Source organism: Gymnoscopelus braueri, assembly GCF_963280865.1.
Source record: "Gymnoscopelus braueri genome assembly, chromosome: 12".
NCBI classification, from domain to species: domain Eukaryota; kingdom Metazoa; phylum Chordata; class Actinopteri; order Myctophiformes; family Myctophidae; genus Gymnoscopelus; species Gymnoscopelus braueri.
In genome coordinates this window covers 45,466,016-45,491,121 of record NC_137614.1, presented here as the reverse complement: position 1 = coordinate 45,491,121, position 25,106 = coordinate 45,466,016, and the positions used below count along the sequence as shown (strand labels likewise).

The window sequence follows — 25,106 nt, the reverse complement described above, 5'->3', positions numbered from 1 at the left end:
TGACTGCAATGCACGTGTTGATTGATCGTAAAAAAAAAATAGTCAACTCTTGTCTCTCTGTGGTTTAGTTATTTTGTGTTTCGACACAACCTACCACACAACACAGGTGTTGTCATTGATGTATCTTTCCGTTTGTGCCAGATGAGCGCATGACTAATAATCTACGATGTAAATTCCCAGGTATTCGTTTAATTCGCCCCCCATCTGCCCAATTGTGATTGGTCGCTTGTAACGGACGTTGATAGGACGCTAATAAAAACCGTAAGTAATATTTGAACGGCGCCATGTGCCCCCCAGGGCTATACCAACAAGCATTCATATCTGCTCCGATCAGATATGATACGTCTGTCAAGTTCGTGAAAGAGGTCTATTCCTCTGCTGTCTGAATCTCGGCCTCTTTGATATCTCAGCCCTCTGCGATGTGTTTATTGTGGAGATTCGTATGACAATGATGATAAAAATGCAATACGTTGTGCAGCACTACACAGTCAAATGCTCAGTGTTAATGTATACATTTGCACAGGCAGCAGTGGGAGCCAGTCACAGTGATGCCGGAAAATGAACATGAGGCAAATCTATTCCACATGCCATACAGCCATGTATTGATTGATTGATTGTATTTATGGGATAGCACGCAGAAAAGAAAATCCACATGGAAAAACATGTTAAAAGTCTTACTGTGTAACATTCATTTTAGTAGTCTTTTGGCGCCACCTCTGGTAGCGCCGTGAGTCATTGCAGCGTCTGTCTATGGCCGTTAGAAACGCGATTTCCCAGATTTCAGTAACGAAACAAAACCACGGAAACGACTGCTCAAAAAAACGAATGCTACAGAGTCCTATAGCGCCGAGGAAATGTAGGAGAGCATCGTGGCAAAAAAACAACTTGTTCATATGAAAAAGTTACACACTACGACTTTAAAAAAAAGACATTTCCATCATGTCTCCCTCTCGTACAATCATTTATTCATGCTCTCGCTACCTTACAGTATGTGCCATCATGTTCCTCTCATTAACCCTTTAAGACCTGGAACGCGTCTGTGTCTCCTTTTGAATTGAGCTAAAAAAGCATTATTTTACACTTTGGCTATTCAAAAATAGCAGATATACAATATACTTGTAGATCTGCTATTTTTGAAAAAACTTGAAAATGTGTGCAAATCTTTGAATTTATATATATTTTTAAGCAAACATTTTTAACTCAAATCTTTGCTTCTGGGGGGTCCCTGGAACAACATATTTTGAGATGGGGGTCCGCGGCAAAATACATATTATGTTGGGGGTCCTTGACATGAAAAAGTTTGAGCACTGATATAGAAACATAGGTTTTTCAGAAAACTGTTGGGATTTAGAAGACATTTTGTAGAATTGGCTTCAGGTCTTAATGGGTTAAAGACTATATAGATGGCATCGTACAGTATGTATAGTTAATGATGGCTACAAGGCTTCAATACAGTGCCAAGTAGTTCATCAGAGTGGTACTAGTACTAGACACACGTGACGACGCCCGGCCTCTCGCGGAAAAAATAACTCTGATAACACGGATCTGGAAGCTAACGGAGAATAAAGCTCCTTGCTCATCAAGCCGTGCGCGCGCGCAGGGGGGGGTCTTCCGTTCTTTCACACACACACACACACACACACACACACACACAGTACAGATGCGCATCAAGCTTTCCTTTTCCTCTGGGTGAACTCCCCGAGGGGGGGGGGGGGGAGGGGGGGTCCATATTAACCTATCAGTGATCCCACAGGGTATATGCATACAGGGCTGAGCCTATATACGCTCAAGGTTAAAACCCCTGGCAGTCGTCGTGCTGCCTTCTTGCCATTAGCATTCACTGCTGAAACGGGGCCCAGATTTAACTCTTTAAGACCGGGAAACGCATCTGTGTCACTTATAGATCTCTTTGGGCTATTCAAAAATAGCAGATAATATACAAGCTCATAACGCGGCACCGAGTGCCGCGCTATGAGAAGTTCAAATTGAAAATATTTGAATTTTTTTGTAACTCAAATCTTCTGCTTCTGGGGGGTTCCTGCTGGAACTAAATGTTTTACAAATGTTCGCTTTAAAAAAAATACATAATCCAAGATTTTGCCACGAATGTTCACGATTTTTCAAAAATATAGCAGATCTACAAGCTCATAGCGCGGCACTCGGTGCCGCGCTATGAGCTTGTATATCTGCTATTTTTGAATAGCCCCAAAGAAATCTTGAAAAATGACACACAGCTGCGTTCCCGGTTTTAATGGGTTAACAGAGTTATGCGACTCGACCGAGGTTAACGCTTTTTTCTGTGGAATCTCCTGGGCTCAAGCTATACTCTTTAGCTACAGTATACGGCAACTAAGACCTGCCGGGCGAACCCCAGAGGCTCACGGCAGCCCCACAGGGAGGGGTTACTGTAGGTAATCAATGCTCACTTGGACCCACATAAAAATAAAAAAAGGTATAGGTTTGAAGACCACGAGGCAGCAATGTTATCGGCACCTATAAGCAGCTTATCCGTTCAAATCTCACACCGCGTGAGATAAAGACTAGGATAAAATACTGTATATTGCGATTGCGTTACAAATGGAACTACATAATGCTCTGCAGCTGGGCGAGTTTAGTGACTTGGAATGAATGCAGGAGATGCTGAAGGAAGGGGAGAGAGAGAGAGAGAGAGAGAGAGAGAGAGAGAGAGAGAGAGAGAGAGAGAGAGAGAGAGAGAGAGAGAGAGAGCGAGAGCGGGGTTGAGCGAGCATGCAGGGTAGCAACATTGGTACCAACATGGTTATAACCTAACTGAGGGTCAAGTCACAAAAGAATTGTATGGCTTTTGCAGGCACTAAACCTGAATTAAGACAAAAAAATAATTCTTAAGCACCTGCAACGGGTGAAATGCGGCCTTCTAAACCAAGCAACGTGTACAGTATATACATATGCATTTGGTGCGAAATTCACCGATTTCTATGCAGAAGAGCCTCAGTACAAAAAAAATGTCCAATCCAGAAACACCAGAGCTAAAAGCCACACGCATGCAGAGTTAAGAGTGGAAGTTATTGGCGTCTCCAGAGAGTCAGAGGTGACTGAAGCGTGTTTATACAATAATAAACAGTATTTTCCACTTCCAGTGATCATGGTAGCAGCCAGTGTTTGTTGCCAGGTGAAGGAATTGCCATGGCAGGCGCGCTCGTGAGCCGAAACTTTCGATCGACTAAACAGTCATCTGCATATCTGTTATTTGCATGTCATACTTTATGATGTGTGTACGCAGTACAGTACATGTCAGTGTCCAAGCATCCAACAGCCTTTCAGCGCGCACTGTGCGTTCTGCAGTGGTGTAAGTACATTTACTCAAGTACTGTACTTTTACTTAGGTATTTTTACTTTATTTGAGTATTTCCGATTTTCAATACTTTTACTTCTACTCCACTACATGTCAGAACCAAATATTGTACTTTTACTCCACTACAATAATTTGAAAACTTACTGAGTTACTAGTTACTTTGCAGATTACTTACTTACTATTACTATTATTACAAAACATACATTAACCACTTCAGTACATTTCGGCCATTTGAAAATAGCCGATCTACAAGCTCACAATGCGTCGCATCTGCTATTTTCAAAAGATTTTCATAAATTTGAAAACTTAAAATTGGACATTCTGCATAATGAGTACTTTTACTTTTGGTTCTTTCAGTACATTTGATGCCACTACTTTTGTACTTTTACTCAAGTACATTTTGAATCCCGGAGAGTATTTCTATATTGCAGTATTGATACTTTTATTTAAGTAAAAAATTTGATTACTGTGCGTTCTGGCTGACGCAGTGAGTGTGAGCATGATACTGTTAATATGGTAATAAAAGTATAGGACGTTTCAGGTCTAAGTAGCCACGTAAGTGTAACACCATTCCCACAAGTTTTCAAACACGTACATTTTTCATCTTTAATTCAGATGATAAAATAAATGGTGGCACTATATTTGTTGGAACATTCCTAAAGTAAAGAGGAAGAGAATCCACACGATTATCTTCCATCTAATAAAGTCATTTGGAGAGCTTTGAAGACTGTGTGCGTATTCCCTTCCCTTCTTTGCATTTTGCCCTCGTTATCCAGCACCGGTCAAATTTATGTTTGGATGTGCGTGCACCGCCTGAACTGCTCTGACATTCTTAAGTAGCCTTAACCACTTAAAAACCCCAGCATGCTTATTGTGGGGAAGGCTTTCGCAGAAAATAGCAGATCGACAAGCTCACAAGGCGTTGCAACGTGTTGTGAGCTTGTGGATCGGCTATTTTCAGCGAAAGCCTTCCCCACAATAACAGAAAACAGAAAAGACACTAGAGCAGAGCCCTGGCGGACTCCGGTCAACCATATGGGGTTAACCCCTTTAAGACCTGGAACGCATCAGTGTCATTTTTTTATTTGAGCTAAAAAGCATTATTTTACACTTTGGCTATTCAAAAATAGCAGATCTACAAGCTCATAGCGCGGCACCGAGTGCCGCGCTATGAGCTTGTAGATCTGCTATTTCTGAAAAATCGTGAACATGTGTGCAAATCTTTGAATATATATTATTTTAAAGCGAATTTTTTTTAACTCAAATCTTTGCTTCTGGGGGGTCCCTGGAACAACATATTTTGAGATGGGGGTCGGCGGCCAAATACATATAATTTTGGGGGTCCTTGACATAAAAAAGTTTGAGCACCACTGATATAGCAACATATGTTTTTCAGAAAACTGTTGGGATTTAGAAGACATTTGTAGAATCGGCTTCAGGTCTTAATGGGTTAAGTGGTTAGTTAAGACTACACTTTTTTTTTGGTCTCACATGTAACGTTTAATCACTGTATCCGACGTTGAAACTCAGGTGACAGTTTGGGCCGAATTAAATCCATAATTAAATGTTGTCGCATTTCCTCCATCAAGGTGTCTGAGAGTAGCGTTGGAAATGGGAAATCACAAAATGTGTGCAATTGCGCATGGCTTCCCAACATGTGTAATTATTATAAAAGGTGCTTAGGTATGCAAACGTCAGCAGAACTGGAACTGCATGTATTGGAGAGTACTGGCCAAATTCAAGCACCGTCTGCAACAACAAGGTCATCATGAACGGTCCAGTTCCCAGATGTAGCCTAACCTAGTGGTGGAAAGTAACTAAGTACATTTGCTCAAGTACTGTACAATTTTGAGGTACTTTTACTTTACAGGAGCATTTCCAATTTTCAATACTTTTACTTCTACTCTACTACTTTTACTCGACTACAATGATTTGACAACTTTAATTACTTTGTAGATTTCGATTATTATTACAAAACATTCATTAAGCACTTCAGCCCTGTATATATTTTGGCTATTTAAAAATAGCCGATCTACAAGCTCACACAACGCGATCACTTTGTTTGTGACGCGTTGTGAGATTGTAGATCTGCTATTTTCAAAGGCTTTTTATATATTTGGAAACTGCATAATGAGTACTTCTACTCAAGTAAATTGCTAATACCGGACTTTTACTTGTAACAGAGTATTTCAACTTTGTAGTATTGATACTCTTACTTACTGTAAAAGGTAGGGTAAGTGATTTACTTTTGTTAAAATAAGTGTTAAATAGCCCTATATTCTGATAGTACTCATTGCTATAGAGTGTTTGTTAAGGAGTCTCCATGTCTCTCCAGCTCTTTATTAAACAGAAAATGCATTTTCAGTGCTCTCTCCTGATTGGCTTAAATGTTGTCACCTACTGTACCTGAAAATGTACTATATTCTGTTTACTAAAGAGCTGGAGAGACCCCTGTGACCGAACCAACGCTCTGTAGCAATGGTTACTATCAAAATATAGTACTTTAACCTTTTTAACAAAAAAATACAAAAATACCCAGAAATATCACTTACCCTACCTTTAAGTTAAAAAGAAAATCTTCCATCACTGAGCCTAACTGAAAGTAGTCTGGGAGACTTCACCTCAGAGCCTGGACAGCAGGGGTGCGGCCACTGCGTTCTGATTCAAATCAACAGCCAATGAAGAAAAGGGGGCGGGATCCACATGCAGTGGGTGGGTGTTGCATGTAAATAGGAGCGACGGGAAGCAATTTCTCCTTGAGAAATTGCGGCCGCCATTGTTGTGTACTGCTGTTTGCCTCTCGTCGGACTGTTTAGACGAGTTGCACAGCTCTCAGACCGGTAAGAGGCGTGTCCGCTCAGATTCTGAGCGCAAGTTACGTCCCGTACAGAAATACCAGGGCTCTGGCCCAGAAGTTTCCTCGCCCCTCCCGTTTGTATGCGAGAGCTGGCGAAAACTTCTGGGAACTCAGATTAAACTGAAAGTAACGTTTTCGCACAGGCACTCTGCTCAACCAGCAGACTTCAGTGCAAAATATCATGTCATGTAAAATATGATAATCAGACACAAAAAAAAAAAGGTCAAATTTCCATGTTTGAGTCCTTTGGCTCTAATATAAATAACCATTATGCTCACAACGTGTTGTCCATCTTGTACATCTGCTATTTTTGCCAAAATGTTCTCCCCAGAATAGGGACGCTATAGGGCTCATGTGGTTAACGAACGGGGCTAAACGATGGCCGCAATTGACTGATCGAATTCACGGCGCCATTAGCACGATCCATTCTTTGTGAATTCGCCCGTTTGCTGAGAAAAAGAGCATCAATGATTTAAGGTGAACGGATGGAAGAGGCACCCCCCCATGACTGATGGTGTTTGTGTGTCTGAGAGCATTAGGGCTGCTGTTTACAAGCATGACCTTACTGGGGGGTGGAGTGGGGTGGGATGAGGAGGGGAATTTATAATACAAGTAAAGAGTGAAACAGACAGACAGACCAATGAGGATCGAGTGCAGGTGATGATGGATGACTGGGCAGGAAGAGGAGGAGCCTTGAGGCCCAATATTATGCTTTGAGCGTCATAGTGTCTCATCTCACGTTAAAGTTTTTCGTTTTTTTTTACACAGAACCAGAGATAACGCGATCCGAAGATCTACTGCTCCATTCACTTCCTGGTTAACTTAATACTTAAAAAATGCTGTATCTCGGCTCCTGTGTACTTTTTTTTTTGACTATGTATTTTTGGCCGAGACATGCTATTTTCAAACGCGTATAAAAGCGAACGGGAGGCCGCGATGACCTCCCGTTCGCTAATCTGTGATTAGCAACCATCACGGGATCGGTCTTACTGGAGATAAATATTCTGTGACTACCTGAAAAGGTAAGAAAATCGAAAAATCTCTGGCAGTGGGTGAGTTTTTTAATGTATACACTCTGGCAGTTAAAGAGTTAAAAGATATTATTTTTTGTTTTTTTCTGCCTTTATTTATAGTTTCATAGTAGAGATGGGCAGGAAACAGGGGAGAGAGAGATGGGCAGAGACATGCAGCAAAGACCGTCGGGATCGGGACTCGAACCCGTGATGCGCCGTCAGGCTGCTTATGAGCCTTGGTGAGGCCCGAACCTCTAGGCCAGGTCTGGGCCTACCTATATAATTTTGGCTTTTATTATTTTTATTTTATTAGACTCGTGCCAAAATGACAGAGGCACCAGAAATGTACCGGAAATTGATTTTATTTTCCTGAGAACGTTGTATCCTCGGCCTATTATGCACACTTTGCGATCCATTGTTTAGTTTGTGACAGCTTGATTTGTGATTCACAAACTAAACTGTGATGGTGAGATAATAAACGGTGGAGTTAAAATGATTTTGTGCTACAATTTGTACAGCATGACTTTGGCTGACAACTGTGAACAATATAAGTATTCTTATTAGGAATACATTTATAGCTGACTAGGATGGGGTAGGGCTATGCTACTACTGTATTTTAACATAATGGTGGTACTTGGAGAGCTACATATTTTTGAGGTAGTACTCTGTGATGTAGAGCAGTGGTTCACAAACTTTTTCATGTCATGGACCCCCAAAATGATATGTATTTGGCTGCGGACCTCCCCATATCAAAAATATTCTCAAAAATAGCAGATATATACAAGCTCATAGCACGTCACAGAGTGCCGCACTTTGAACTTGTAGATCTGGCGCAAAAGCATAAAATATGGTTAAAGTGGTCAAATATGGTCAAATCATCTGAACACAAATGTATGTATGTATGTATGTATGTATGTATGTATGTATGTATGTATGTATGTATGTATGTATGTATGTATGTATGTATATATATATATATATATATATATGTGTGTATGTATGTATGTATGTGTGTGTGTGTATGTCTACACTGTATGTTTCTGCATTCACGGTCATTTAATGCAGGATTGATTTTAAATATTTTCAAGGCTGTGTTTGTTTTGCATCTTTGCCGTCGGGCAGAAACCTTGTCCATATTTCAACTTTGCATGTTTTTTTTTCCTTTTCGTAAATGAATCTCCTACATCGGCGTACAAGAGTGTCATGCAAAAGTATAGTGAAAAAAGCTGATCTACAAGCTCATAACGCATCTTGTGAGCTTGTAGAAAGTGAAAGTTAAACTCCCTCTGCCAGCCTAGGGAGAGCCCAGAGCCGAGCTCATGCCTCCTTCAATGCATGAGAGCTAGCAAGCCGCTTCTTATCACCCGACAGGGGGGAGTTTCCCTGGTTAGACGTAGTGTGTGGAAGGAACACGTTATTCCAACCAGTTCCTTTCCCCTCCATCAGGCGCCCCGGCTGACCAGGGGGAGGCAGTACAGAGACCAGGATTACTGCATGTTTTTGTGAGGATACCTACTAGTGATGAGCGGGTCGACCCGTAACCCGCGGGTCAACCCGCGGCGCGGGTAGGTCGAGTCAGGATTTCAGAGAAAATTATGCGGGCTACGGGTGAGCGGGTCAGCCGCTCTCCACGAAAAAAAAAAAAAAAAAAACTATTTTGACCAACATGCTTGTTTATTCAGCCCATGACAATGTTGTGCTACTGTAGACATATAAAGGGACTTTGGGTACTTAAAAGAGCGCTATATAATATATATATATATTCCCACCGCGGGTCGCGGGGCGGGTTGAGCCATAGATTTATATATGGGTTCGCGGGGCGGGTTGAGGCGGGTCGCGTTCCGTCGCGGGTTGGGGCGGGGCGGGTCATGAAAAAACCCGACCCGCACATCACTAATACCTACCCTAGGGAACACAGGGAGAACACACAAACTGCACACAGAGAGGCCCTTTACACAGATTATTCTTTTCAGTTTCCTGAAAAGTAACGGGTTTGGATATACAAGGTTTCCACGCGACAGCGACGGTATGAAAATACATGGACTTTTCCCTGTGTGGTGGAAGTGTGTGAAATCCTCTATTCAGCTGGTAGTCTATTCAAACCAGAGAGAAATGACAGGGACAAAGCACTGCGTCTCACAGTGTGCGAGTGCACCTTGAACATGATATGTGTGTGTGTGTGTGTGTGTGTGTGTGTGTGTGTGTGTGTGTGTGTGTGTGTGTGTGTGTGTGTGTGTGTGTGTGTGTGTGTGTGTGTGTGTGTGTGTGTGTGTGTGTGTGTGTGTGTGTGTGTGTGTGTGTGTGTGTGTGTGTGTGTGTGTGTGTGTGTGTGTGCGTGTTGACACCACACAGTGTTTACCTAGCCAGAACTTTCGCAACGAGGACTTTGCTCAGAGTGGTTTTCTTTCACTTTCCAGAGTCAAAACGGCAACACAAACACCAGGGGTTATGAGAGCGTGTTCTGTACTCAGTGGACTCTACAGTACGGACGCACAATCTCACAATGAGATGGGCGTCCATAATAACCATATAAATGAACTTGTCTTGAACCCCTAGCGTTCTGGGGTGAACATTAGCGAAAATTTCAAATGTAAGTTGATTAAGATTAATTATCACTCAAATAATTGCGATTAACGATTTAATTGTGTTTCTGTCGTTGAAAATTAATGGAACATTACGAATAAAAATGACATTTCTGTTTGGCTTTTTAGCTTTCGTAAACAAAAGTTGCACAGGGCAGATATGACAAATAACACATATTTAATTACTTTCTACTTACAAATAAACATTAATAGTGGAAATAGCAGATATAGATCTGCTATTTCCACTATTTTTGACATTATCTGAAAATATGACATTCTTTTACATGGAATTGATTATGACGATTATGCAAAAATAATCTCGATTATATAAAATAATTGCGATTAGACGATTATGTCATAATTGTGGCAGGCCGAGCGAAAATAGCCCATCTACAAGCTCACAGCATGATGCGATGCAAGATCGCCTATTTTCGGCCCAACAGATTTGACGTAGAAGTGGGAAAAGAAGCGGACCAAGTATAGAGCCCTGGGGGACCCCGGTCAACTCAATTATATAAGTGGTTATGCCCCATGTTGTACTTCATTGTGCGATGGCGTGTTCAGCAGACGGAAATAGAGCGAAAATGTGTGCTTGTAGATAAGATATTTGCAGGCATTCTCTGCTGCAGCATCACAAAGGGTGTGTGGGCTTGTAGATTAGCAAAAAAAAAATCCAACTAAGTTTATAGGGTTTAAATGGTTAACAAAAAAAAGCATGACATCAACTAACTTTAAATGCATCAAATCTCTATAGTATGGAAAATGAGAAGGATAGATGATAAATAAAATCCCCACATTCACAACATGAGCCACAAACAAAGAAAAAAAACTAAACTAATGTGTGGAGGTTAAGACTGGCCAGAGACAAAAACAGGCACAAAAACAGACGGACCGACGACAGATCTTAAGAAGTTGAAAGGTCAAGAAAAAGACAACTTCACTCGCGCCGAAACACTTAGCAAGGAATCCCCTTTAGCGTTAGCATGCATTAAATCAGGGGTTCCCTAAGGGCCGCCATGTTTGATATGCATTCGGCCACAAACCCCCCATTTCATACAATTCTTATCTCCGCTACTCTAACCTATGCTACACTGGAAATACCTCAGTGTTAATTCAACTCTGAGAGTGCGCACAAATGGAACCAAATGGACCCCTACAGGTCCATTTGGTTCCATTTGTAAACTCTAAGTGTTACAGACCCCTAAAAAGGGTCCATTTTGGTTCTTAACTTTCGATCATTTAGCCGGGGACACCCTAGAACCAGTGTTGCCAGATTCTGTGAGAGAAACAAGCAACCAGGTCTAGGAAAACCAGCCCAAAAGAAGCGACTATGAGCCACATGAGCACTTTAACATATACATCAGCTATTTGAAAATAGCAGATCTACAAGCTCACAACGCGTCGCGATGCGACGCATTGTGAGCTTGTAGATCGGCTATTTTCAAATAAAATCTTGCGGGGAAATTATAATAAGCAGATCTGGCAACCCTGCCTAGAACCCCTACCAGGGACCCCCGCCCTGACCCCCACGTTGAGAACCAGTGCATTAAACCTCCCGGTTCCCTCCACTCTGCACTGAATTCACACACAGACACAAAGCAGACCAAAAGGAGATTCTTGGCATATCTGGCTTTTAAGCATGTCAAAGATAGCAACAGGCTCTCACAGCCAGCCACAGCCGAGCAAAACACTTGAATTCAAGCCCCCGGCCTTGTGAGTCCGACGTTCACAACAAAAATGACAGCGAGAGGCTCTATGAATAAACCCAGTGGTTGACCGAGCATGCTCATCTAGCGCTGGGGCCTTCAGCCTCTCTTAACGCTGCCAGACACACACACACACACACACACACACACACACACACACACACACACGCAGGCACACACGCAGGCAGACAGGCAGACAGGCAGGCAGGCAGACAGACAGACATACAGTGAGACAGACAGACAGCAGAACAGACTTCCTGTGTGTGTGTTGATAAGTGTTTCTCTCATTCTTTTTCTGGGTGCGACTCCGGAGGCAGGAGGCGGTAGAGAGGGAGGGGGGTGGGGGTGGGGGGGGTCTTTAGTGGCGAGTATGGGAGGAGTGTTATTGCGAGGGGGGGGGGGGGGGGGGGGGAGTAGAGGCTGCCACACTGACGCTAGGCGACACAGACAGGCCGGCCGTCACCTCTCCGGCCCGCGCCAGCCGCCCAGTCTTTCGTAATCTCTGTTGACAAAACAAGAGGCGCGCGCGCACACGCGCACACACACAACACACACACACACACACAAACACACACACACACACAGCTCTGGTGGCCTGGCCCTGGTCGTATACTATACACACACACACACCACTGCACTGATGTATCTGAGCTTTAACCCATTAAGACCTGAGAAGATTCTAGAAATGTCTTCTAAATCCTAAAAAAAAATTGAAAAAAAACCCATTTTTTTTCCCTCGATTTTTCAAAAATAGCAGATCTACAAGTTCATAGCGCGGCACTCGGTGCCGCGCTATGAGCTTGTATATCTGCTATTTTTGAATAGCCTAAAGAAATCTAAAGTGACACAGATGCGTTCCAGGTATCAATGGGTTAACACCGCAGCCATCGTGGCTCTGCGCGTGGTCGCGTGGCCATGACAGATCGGAGACAAGGACATCATTTTCACTGGTTCACACTTGATAAAAGAGGCAGCCGGCTGGCTCCCTTGTTAAGATTATCGGGACGGATCCCAGGCCAGAGTGGCGTTGTTTTCGGTTCGAGGCGAGACTGGGTGCGAGTCAACCCCGCGTGACGCAGGTTTGTGTGAAACAGTGTCGCCCACGCGTCTTCCCCCTCATCCTCATCATCATCATCATCAACCTCCTCCTCCCTCTGCTCTCGCCAGTCTTAAACCAGTATGTCCTTCCCTCTTTGGCTCAACAACAGCACGGATCACCACCACCCTCATCACTCCAAAATCACGAGACCTTAGCCTATATAGTTCAGACCAAAGATTCGAGAACGGAACCGTTTTAAGCAGATCTGCAAGCTCAAAACGCATCGCGTCCACGACGTGTTGTGAGCTTGTAGATTGGTTGTTTTTTTTTGGCCACATGACACCGTCGTAAGATGGAGCATAAATTAACATTGTGAATTTCATAATAGACTACTTAGGATCCAAGTTAACTACAGTGTATGTGTGGCTCCTATCAGATAGGAGTACGCATGTGTGTACGTGTGTGTGTGTGTGTGTGTGTGTGTGTGTGTGTGTGTGTGTGTGTGCGTGTGTACGTGGAAGTGTGCGCTGTCACCTGCAGACACAGTTGAAGATTAATGCTCTGTTTCGGTCTCCATGGCAGGTAGAGCACAGAAAATAATTTGATTTCTCCTCCTGTCTCCCCATTAGCCATCTTCTCTCCCTTGCACTTCTCTCCACTCTCCTTCTTCCTCTCCTCTGAGAGCAAACTAACGCATCTCTCTCTCTCTCTCTCTCTCTCTCTCTCTCTCTCTCTCTCTCTCAGTCTGTCTGTTATTTTCTCCCTCCCTGCCTTTGTCTGTCACCATTACTAGTCTGCTACTTCTCTCGTTCTTTTTAACCCATTAAGACCGGGAACGCATCTGTGTGTCATTTTTAGATTTCGTTGGGCTATTCAAAAATAGCAGATATACAAGCTCAAAGCGCGGCACCGAGTGCAGCGCTATGAGCTTGTAGATCTGCTATTTTTTTTTTAATCGTGAAAATTCGTGGCAAAATCTTGGATTATGCTTTTTTTTTAAAGCGAACATTTGTAAAATATTTTGTTCCAGGAACACCCAGAAGCAAAGATTTGAGTTACAAATGTCCGCAAAAAAAAATCAAATATTTGCACAACTTTTCATGATTTTTTCAAAAATAGCAGATCTACAAGCTCATAGGTGCCGCGCTATGAGCTTGTAGATCTGCTATTTTTGAATAGCCCAACGAAATCTTAAAAATGACACACATGATGCGTTCCCCGGGTCTTAAAGAGTTAACTCCGCCAGAGACAAAGCCTGGTCAAATTGAATGCTCAGTACGGCTTCTCCCGAAAACCATTTGTTTTACAGAAATCCTTTCGCCTGTCTGGCAGCGGGTCGGGGATGTTGCAACAGTATGGCAACAACGTGAAACTGTCTCCCTCTCCCCTCCCGCAAAAAAAAAAAAAAAAAAAGTCAACGTAAACGCAGCGCAGAGTGGCGGCGGGCGTAGTAGCCGTTACCATGACAACCATATATATGGACTGTAAGCGCACCTTGCGACGGCGCCGAGAGACGGACGACGGCGGTCTGAGTCCCCCCCCTCCTCCCTCTCTGGAGGCGTGGTTCCTATCTGGGCTGGTCGATGAAGTCTGGAGAGAGAATACACACGCACACACACACACACACACACACACACACACACACACACACACACACACACACACACACACACACACACACACACACATACAGAGAGATATAATAAGCAATTGTGCTCAACGGCGCATGTTCATTATAATGATATTAACCCATCAAGACCTGGGACGCATCAGTGTCATTTTTTGATTTGAGCTAAAAAGCATTATTTTACACTTTGGCTATTCAAAAATAGCAGATCTACAAGCTCATAGCGCGGCACCGAGTGCCGCGCTATGAGCTTGTAGATCTGCTATTTTTGAAAAATCGAGAAAATGTGTGCAAATTAATATATTTATATTATTTTAAAGCGAACATTTTTAACTCAAATCTTTGCTTCTGGGGGTCCCTGGAACAACATATTTTGAGATGGGGTTCCGCGGCCAAATACAATAATTTTGGGGGTCCTTGACATGAAAACGTTTGAGCACCACTGATATAAAAACATAGGTTTTTCAGAAAACAGTTAGGATTTAGAAGACATTTGTAGAATCGGCTTCAGGTCTTAATGGGTTAATGAATAACTGGCAGTATTTATTAATCTGAGTCCTGAAGATCACGGGAAACGCCATTAACAACTTAATGAGCTGTGGGAAATATGCTTTGAGGAGGAACCATATCCCAGTCAGTAAATGCTTTTGTCTTTATTACAGAGTACACACTCTGGTTTTGTATGTCGTGTTATGCTGTGTCACATACACAAAGCAAACACGTGGAGCTACCATGAACACACAAACCACGCCCTCACCTCACACACACACACACACACGCACGCACGCATGCATCCATCGCACACAAACATACTGAAACGCGTGCGCACACAAAGGTAATGCGTGTACTTTCTAATACAAATTAAGTCAAATTCGACTGAGCAACTTTCACTTGTACAGTAGTTTGAGTACAGTAATATTTGACCAGGAGTATCTATACTTTGACTCAAGTAGGGATTGGGTACAACAAGATACCAGGGTTGTGGCTCTTTCGGAGCGGGAACTTTGGGGGGGGGGTGGGATGGGTAACATACAACATTTCTTGAATGCTTTTGTTTTATTGACCTGTAAGTAAAAATAGAAAATACCAATAAAGAAACCTTGAACAAAAAACAAAAAAAGTAGGGATTGGGTACTACTTTGTCCACCTCTGAGCTAATGAAGAGACACACATTTTACAGAAAGCCAAAAACACAAAATAACTGAAGCCAGGAATCAAATAAAGTATCTTGGGCTTTGAGGGAGAGCAAATGACCTGGTCACTCTAATCAATGAACCACACTAATACTGCTCTTAAAAAGGTCTGTCCTGTAAGTCTGTCCTGTAAGTGGTTCTCAAACCTTTCAGGACCCCCCACCCTGAGAATCACTTGGAAATGTAGTGTTGATGCATTACCTTGACTTGACTCTGTTCCACAGATACATTTGTGAAGAATGTAAAAAGTTTTATAGAATGGTTTCATTTTAGTGGTATCAAAAGTCTTAAAAGTCCTCAAATTGTCACTTTAGAATTGTGCAAATGCTCAGCGTATATACTCTTATATACGGTATGTTGGTTTGTTTACTGTTGAGTGAGAAAGCGATGTTGCAAATTAAGCCAATCATCTCGGGGACCCCCCAAAATCGTTTGGGGACCCCCCTGGGGGCTCGACCCACAGGTTCGAGAACCACTGTTGTAAGTAAGTTATAGTTTAGGTTAAAAAGTTAAAGTTCTATATTATTTCTGATTACATCAATTCTAGTGTTTGTTCAGTAACAGTGGTCTCCCCGTCTTCTCCCCAGCTCTTCAGTAAACAAAAACAAAAAAACATTTTCAGGTGGGACACAAATTTAATCCAATCAGGACTAAAGGCCTTTGCAGACAGGGTGCGATTAGTCAATCAGTTTTTACCGCATGCGAAAAGACGCACAAATCAAACTGGGTTCGATTGGAAATAAAATTGTAAATTCGGAGCCGGTGTGCATGAGGTCATTGAGAATCATGTGTTCATTTAAAAAATGATATTGTCCGTTTTTTCCGTGCGAAAAATCACACCCTGTCTGCAAAGGCCAATCCCACAACGATCATTTTAATTAGCCAGTGTTCCAGTTAGAATTTTGTCTGCTCATTTATTTATTTCATCACTTCCAGTTTCACTTGTTCATGTATCCTGTCCTGTATGAGTTCTCTCATAATATTGGTATCCCGACCTGAAAAATGTATTGGAAAGAAGGGAATACCCCTGTTAGCGAACAAGCACTCTATAGAAATGATTACTATGGGGATAATGATGATCTATTTATTTAACACTAACGTTTTACCTAAATATATCTCTTGCAGTACCTTTAATCAATACCGTACATCAGGGGTCTTCAACAGGGGGTCCGGGACCCCTAGGGGGTCCTCAGAGTTACTACAGGGGGTCCGCCAAATCTTTGTGTGATATGATTATTTGTTTTTACATTAAATTAACCACTTGAACCCTAGCATCCCTTTTTCTGAGGAGAACTTTAGCCAAAAATAGCAGATCTACAAGCTCACAACGCCTCGCAGCGCGAGGCGTTGTGAGCTTGTAGATCTGCTATTTTTGGCAAAGAGGTATTAGGTGTAGAGGGGGAAAAAAGAGCAGACCAAGTAAACAAAAAAAGTTTAATCTGAAACACAATTTTATACAGTATAGAGGGGGTCCCTGCGTCATCTCTCTCTCAGCTAGGGGGTCCTTGGCCTGAAAACGTTGAAGGACCGCCCTGCCCTGCATTATTCAGTATGTCCTTGTATGACGGTGTAGTGCGGCGAAAATAGCTGATCTACAAGCACATAACACGCCGTAGATCGGCTATTTTCACAAACGTTTGCCTATAATAAATAATGACACGCCCAAAATAGAAGGGTTGGGATCCTGGAAGAAGCGACATTGAGGAACCCCAATCGGTTCCATCACATTTGGAACCGTTTCCGGAACGTTCTTTTTTTTCTTTTCTTCTTCACACTGTCAGAGCTGGTATGTAGACTTCACGTCTGCTATATAATTAAAATACCAGTGGTTCTCAAACTGTTCATTTCAAGGACCACCATAACTCTCTGACAGTTATACCCTTACGGGGTGTATTTGGTTCCATTTGTACACTCTCAGAGTTACAGACCTGTACGTGTCCATTTGGAGAACCCCCTGAAGTAACCCAGAGGATCCCTGTACCTCACTTTGAGAAGCACTACAATAATATGTATGCAATACTGTCAGTGGTGGAAAGTAACTAAGTACATGCACTCAAGTACTGTACTTAAAATTTTGAGGTATTTGTACTTTACTTGAGTATTTCCAATTTCCAATACTTTTACTTCTAATCCACTACACCTCAGAGGCAAATATTGTACTTTTACTCCACTACAATTATTTGAAAACTTTAGTTATTAGTTACTTTGCCGATATAAATTATTATATTATAAAACATACATTAACCACTTTAGCCCCATTTTATACATAGGCTATTTGAAAATAGCTGCTATTTTCAAACATTTTAGTACTTTTACTTTTGGTACTTCAAGTATATTTTGATGCCAATACTTTTGTACTTTTACTCAAGTAACATTTTGAACACAGGCCTTTTACTTGTAACAGAGTGTTTTCATACTTTTTTTGTAAAAATACATAGGAATCGTTAAAGGGAATAAGGAACCGGAATCGTTAAAAATCCCAAAGGATCCCAACCCTACGCAATGAGCAGAGGGAGAAGCTGCTTCTATTCCACTAACACGCACCATGTGACCAACCTGTACGGAAGGATTTCAATATCAACCCTTTATTATCAAGGATCACAGAGAATGAAAACCCAGCCCATTGGGTCAAATCACTGGTCTAATCCCCAAAGCCCGTAATGGGCTCATTTGTGTCCGTTTAGATTCCGATAAGAAACGGTTATGTTTGCGCGCGTGTGTGTGTGTGTGTGTGTGTGTGTGTGTGTGTGTGTGTGTGTGTGTGTAACCATGGAGAGAGCTGGGCGTTTCCATGACGCCGCATCATCAGTGAAGCAAACCGACAGCGTGTCTCATGTTCATCTGTCACTGTGTCTGGATAAGCGTGCGTACGTGCATGCATGTGTTCGAGCGCGCGTGTGTGTGTGTGAGTGTGTGCGTGTGTGTGTGCGTGTGCGTGTGGGTGTGCGTGTGGGCATGCAATGCACACACGTGCACATACTGTATGCATGTTTTTAGGGATAAAGTGTGAATGTGTGCCACCGGTGGGTGGAGTGCAAGTTAGCGAGAAAAGATGTGTGTGTGTGTAGATTCTGCAGAACATGCCTGTGTGTTTGTATAGCTAAGCTTATGTCTATCAAGTGTGTGTGTGTGTGTGTGTGTGTGTGTGTGTGTGTGTGTGTGTGTGTGTGTGTGTGTGTGTGTGTGTGTGTGTGTGTGTGTGTGTGTGTGTGTGTGTGTGTGCGCGAGCGTGTGTGTCAGCGTGTGCCTGTGTGTGTGCCATTCACCATTGGTGAGCTGACCGCTGGCTGCCCCCATGATTGGGAGCAGATGGGGGCTGTCGGGAGGGGGGGGGGGATGGGGGGGGGCGGCGGGGTGGGGTGGCTCTAGTTTGGGTGATGTATGGACCCTCGCAAACCCCACAAAGACCCTCCTTCAGACGATGTGTTTCCTATTAATTGAAGGGGGGGGAGAGAAAAAGAGCGATCTCTTTAAGCGGTTGGGAATTGATAGTGTGTCGGTGACAAAGGGAGAGCGGACTCCGGTTTGTCCGAATTGTCGGAGAAGAAGGAGGAGGGAAAGAAAAAGTGACTTCTTCAAGCAGCGTCTGGGCGAGGGCGAGGGGGAGAGCGAGAGAGAGAGAGAGAGAGAGAGAAAGAGAGGGAGAGAGAGAGAGAGAGCGAGAGCGAGAGAGAGAGAGCGAGAATGACAGAGGGGATAAATTGTGCAAATACACATTCTCATGGTTTCGTAAGCTAGCGCTTTTAACCCATTAAAACCGGAAAAGCATCCGTGTAATTTTAGATTTTAGCATTGGCTATTCAAAAAAATAGCAGATCTACAAGTTCACAGCGCGTCACTTCCAGGCCGGGCTGCGAGTTTGTACATCTGCAATTTTTTTGAAAAGTCAATCTTTAAAATTTTGAATCTTTTAACACAAATCTCTCTTCTCGGGGTCCCTGGCACATTTTCAGATGGGGGGTGGGGTCCGCGGCCATGATTTTGGGGGTCCGCGGCACGAAAAAGTTTGAGAACTACTGATTCAGTAGGCATTAGTAGAATCAGATCTGAATGGGTTAAGTAACTTAAGTTGCAATATGACACAGCTCTGTTTACAGAGAGAGAGAGAGAGAGAGAGAGGAGAGAGAGAGAGAGAGAGAGAGAGAGAGAGAGAGAGAGAGAGAGAGAGAGAGCATTCATTTCAGTGGGATCATCAGTGCTCTTTGTGCAGTGCTTTGACACAACAGGCTGAATTAAATGCTAGTTAATGGTACTGTAGCTGCTGCGTGTCGCGCTGCTCATCTCGCAAACGGGAGGTTAATAGAAACATTAAGTAAATAAAACAACAACCTTGGAATATGAAAGTGGAAAGTGAATGAGCTTTCAAAGCCTTTCAGACAGAGAGGTCGACTCTGTGTTAAAGAGTCAGCGTTAATTAAAGCTCCCAGACGCACACTGGCAGAGACATAGATGTCTCAACATGTCGACTACTACGGCACACACACACAGCACGAGCCTTTTAGTGTTCATTTAAACTCTCTGGAGAGTGTGCACTTTTTGGAGTTACATTAATAAACCAAGGATTTCACGGCGTACTTACTACCACTGGTGGAGAAAGTACTCAAATGTTTTACTTAAGTAAAAGTATCAATACTGCAATGTAGAAGTACTCTGTTACAAGTGAAAGTCCGGAATTCAAAATTTGAGTAAAAGTACAAAGGTATTGGTATCAAAATGTACTTAAAGTACCAAAAGTAAAAGTACTAAAATGTTTGAAAATAGCCAAACTACAAGCTCTACAAGCTCACAACGCGTTGTGAGCTTGTAGATCGGCTATTTTCAAATAGCCTAGGTATAAAATAGGGCTAAAATGGTTAATGTATGCTTTATTATGTAAAACTTATATCTGCAAAGTAACTAAAGTTTTCAAATAATTGTAGTGGAGTAAAAGTACAATATTAGCCTCTGAGATGCAGTGGAGTAGAAGTAAAAGTAAAGAGAATTGGAAATACTCAAGTAAAGTAAGAGTACCTCAAAATTGTACTTAAGTACAGTACTTGAGTAAATGTACTTAGTTACTTTCCACCACTGCGTACTACTCTATTCATCCACCCACTGTCCTCCTCATTCTTGCCTCATCTTTAGCATGATGTCTCTGATTTTATTATGTACAACTGTGTGTGTGTGTGTGTGTGTGTGTGTGTGTGTGTGTGTGTGTGTGTGTGTGTGTGTGTGTGTGTGTGTGTGTGTGTGTGTGTGTGTGTGTGTGTGTGTGTGTGTGTGTGTGTGTGCAAGAGAGAGAGAGACAGAGAGACAGAGAGAGAGAGAGAGAGAGAGTGTGCACTGGGGGGTCTGTGCACACAATCATTTGCATCATTGCGCCTTCCTCTGGTTAAACAAAAACAAATACGAGTAATCTTCAATGGGAATTTCATATTCTGTTAAATCCAATACATTGTGTTCTTTTATTCAACTTGAAACATCAAAACTCGTGGGTCGGGCGTGTCGGTGAAGCAGTAGATCTGGGTATAACGAGCTACAGGTGGTACCGTGACTTGTTGCATCGCTTCGCAAACGCTTTGTGAGCTTGCAGATCGGCTATATTTCCGAACAGGGTAATATAATAGGGTTAAAAGTGGTTAAAACTCTTCCTCGTTTTGCTGGGGAACCCCTGGAACCTCCTCAAGGACAGGGTCCCCGGACCCCACTTATTTTTTTTTATTTCAGCTGGTGTTTAAGAAATGATTATGGTCCTTCTGAGCCTCCTGTTGGTCAGATGTCCAGAGAACACATCATGGACAGGTAGTGACAGAGAGATTATTAAATGGCATTCATGCAAATCCCTGCTCACACTACAGTACAGAACCACGTTTGTTTATCAGCAATTGTCGCCCTTTGTTTCCTCCCGTCTCTATGACCTTTTTGGCATAACTAGTATTTTGTTTGTGTGTGTGTGCACGTGTCTTTACTTTGCTTCCTTCTGTTATGGCTGTGAATAAGGGAAACGGTCAATGGAGAATGTTTATCCAGCATGCACGAAAACAAGACAGTAAAAGCATACATAATGCTGCAATGCTGTGTGTGTGTGTGTGTGTGTGTGTGTGTGTGTGTGTGTGTGTGTGTGTGTGTGTGTGTGTGTGTGTGTGTGTGTGTGCGCGCGCGCACGCACATGCGTGCATTCGTGTGTGTGCGTGCACTCTGGGTGACTCCACTTTCAGTCTTCTTAGCTCAGTCCCCCCCCCACCCCACCCCCCCCCCCTCAAAACAAAACCAGCACTCACACTGGAGCAGAATGGGGAGCCAAGCCACATGTTGGCAAGTTGCCTCCCCTTAAACAAATCAGACCGCAGAGGCTAATAAAAAAAACTGAATCCACAGTCCGTCTCCACAGAAGAGGGGGTACCCGAGAGGGGAGCCGCCGCCGCTCCGTGCTACCATGCTCCTTTTAAAATGGACCCATACAAAGACACAACACTGCCTTTCAAATCACACACAAATAAGAGCCACTATCTCCGCTGTTCGCAGTTGAACTGCTTTCATGTAATATTGTGCAACTATGACCAAGTAAAAAGGTGCAACGCCCGGGATTCGAACCCGCGTGGAAAGCCAACATCTTAACCACTAGCCTAAAAGGGGAATTCCCCTCTTGGACAAGGGAGATATTAGGCTTTGAGTCATCAGGCAGAGGCTCATGAGCCGCTGCTGCTACAAAGGCACGGTCACACATGTGCTTCAGAAGCGTTGCAGCGCTTTGAAGAGCGTGTCAGACGCACATGAAGCGCCGTTCAACCTCGGTGAACTTTGACCAGGCGCCAACCAATAGGAAAGGAGAAGCGCCGTCGATTGGCGCCCCGTTTGGCAGCACATTTCGGGCTGTAGTTTTTTTTCAGTGAACTAACCACGCCAACGTTAAGTCAAAACGAACTACACACAAGAAAACCGGCGCTCCTGTCGGCACTGCCCTCCACCCGCAAGACAACATGGGAAATTGACACGTCTGAAGTTTCTGCTTGCGTTGGCCACGATGTGGGAGTCCTAGACCTAGACTACCAAATACCGATATTTTTGACCGACAGTTTGATAACAATTATAAAACCGATTGTAGTCAATTTGATAAACGCAGATTTGATTAAAGTTACAAAAAAAAAAAATGCCGATCTACAAGCTCACAACGTGACTTTTAGATCTGCTATTTTGAAGAAGAAAAAAGAGAAAAACTTTGAAATACAACCCTTATATCTACACACCCAAAATAGAGATGCCAGGTTGAATGGGCATGGTTAAAAGTCAGTACACATCGGCTGCATGATTGCAGATACCGAAGAAAAACTATATATATATATTGGTCTGGCTGTACTATGAACTTCACACTACAGACTGGGATGAAGGTGGGAGGTGGGAGGTGTGTGTGTGTGTGGGGGGGGGGGGGGGGGGGTAAAAGCAGAAATAGGCCAAGCAGGTCTAGGACTCATCCAACCAGCCGTCCAGGGTGTGTCTACTGTAGCCTAGCGTGCCCTCAACACAACATTTACATATTCAAAAAAGGAAATAGGCCTTTGCGTGAGTCATCCTTTCCAAGAACGCGGAGGAAACCAAACACACAACACTGTACTGTCTGACACTATGCTATAACTAACATGAGCCTATTTAGCCCTATACACTGTGATTCTCTCAACCATTCATATCCAATTCATACGGGTCCTCAACTGATGGGTCGTGATTCAAAAATAGCAGATATACAAGCTCATAGCGCGGCACCGAGTGCCGCGCTATGAGCTTGTAGATCTGCTATTTTTGTGTGTGGGTATTGTGGATGGATCTCAGGGACGTACCCATAAAACAAACAAGCAAATAAATGAACAACTGCCTGGCCTTTATAATAGCAGCATAAGCTACTTCAGACTGCTTTCAAATTAACTTGCAGAGCACCCGGGCAAGCTGACTCTCACAACAATAAAACGGGCGATTTATCTTCTCTTCCACTTTATCTCGTATAAACAAAGCAATGTTTGAAAACCTGGTACACTGCATGCATGCCAGCCCTGCTCTTAATCATTATATTTATTATTCCTATTGTTTTAATTCAACTCCGACGGAAAAAAAAACTAAACTAGGCAAAAAATAATCCCCTACAGCTAATCTCCAGTAATGTCTCTTCCAGGACATTAATACTCAGATCACATGCTAGGGAATTGATTCAAGGCCATGAAGTAAATTGCCATTTAAGAGTGCTAAAGTAAAGTGATATTTTACCAAGTGCACCAAATGGCTACACTTCACTATGGAGCCTCATACAGGATTTTAAGTGAAATGGGAAGTGATGGAGAAAAAAATGAGCACACAAAATTGGAACACTGACTATAAAACTGAAGCTGATAAATGTGTTCTCTCTCCTGATTGTAAGAAATCAGTGACCCAGCTGGAAATTTATTTTCTGTTTACGAAAAAGAGCTGGAGAGATGACTAGGAGGCCACCACCGTTACTGAACAAACACTTTATACAATAGCAATGATTAACCTTGTAACAAAAAAAGGTTTATTTTTAGCCAAACAATATCACTACAGCACCTTTAACCACATGGCGTGTTTATGCGTTTCAGAGGCCTTTAGTCATAGTGGTTCAGCTTCTCCACAACACTGTGACAGCCTTGGGTTTTAAGATTCTGCTCGATTCTTCGTGCCGCTTGTACAGCCTTTAAAATGTACAGTACACTCACCTTGCATGTATTTTTTTTTGGCTAATTATGCACATTTTCTTACTAAATAACCTTTGACAGCAGAGGAAGCAGCATGAAGCCAGCACAGTGGTACAATTTTGAGGTATTTGTACTTTACTTGAGTATTTCCAATTTCCAATACTTTTACTTCTACTCCACTACATCTCAGAGGCAAATATTGTACTTTTACTCCACTACAATTATTTGTAAACTTTAGTTACTAGTAACTTTTTAGATATAAATTATGATATTATGAAACATTCATTAACCACTTTAGCTCAATTTTATACCTAGGTTATTTGAAAATAGCCGATCTACAAGCTCACAACGTGTCGCGACGCGTTGTGAGCTTGTAGATCTGCTATTTTCAAACATTTTAGTACTTTTACTTTTGGTACTTTAAGTACATTTTGATACCAAAACTTTTGTACTTTTACTCAAGTAAATTTTGAATTCCGGACTTTTACTTGTAACAGAGTACTTCTACAGTACATTGCAGTACTGATACTTTTACTTAAGTAAAACATTTGAGTACTTTTTCCACCACTGGGAAGCCAGTGCATGTAAGTCATTCTAAAACAGACTCATGGCTGTCTAGATGTGTCCCATTATGTTCTATGTGCATAAGGTCAATAAAGGGGAAGTCAATGGTACTGGCCTGGGCATGGATGTTGTGTCGCTGTGCTGAAAAATGTGGGAATGTGACCTCATTCATTCGAGTATTGATGACTGATACGGCCGGTTTCTAAATTCATGAATCCTCTTTGAGAAATGATATTGTCACTGTCCGATGGAAACCTTTGACTTATTCTTTAGTTTTTAATAGATCAATATCGGTCACACTTGTCTCTTTGTGCATTTGACACATATTTAACCACTTAAGCCCTATCTTATACTTTGACAAACTTTGAAAAAATAGTTTCAAGCTCATAATGCGTCGCAATGAGATTATAATGACATGACCAAAATAGGGACTCCAGGTTGAAAGTGGTTAACAAATTAATAGTATTAGAGCAATGTGACTAAATCTCATAACTCCATCATATCCATTGGAACAGG

General features: G+C 42.6%; 1 protein-coding gene across 1 annotated transcript in view; it reads right to left on the bottom strand.

Moving 5' to 3' along the window:
• LOC308097160 (nuclear receptor coactivator 3-like) overlaps nt 1–25,106 on the bottom strand; it is a 104,223-nt gene that overhangs the window by 51,151 nt on the left and 27,966 nt on the right. Inside the window, exon 2 of the mRNA XM_080444785.1 lies at nt 14,026–14,121. The gene's annotated coding sequence lies outside the window, so the exon portion shown is untranslated. The remainder of the gene's footprint in view (nt 1–14,025; nt 14,122–25,106) is intronic.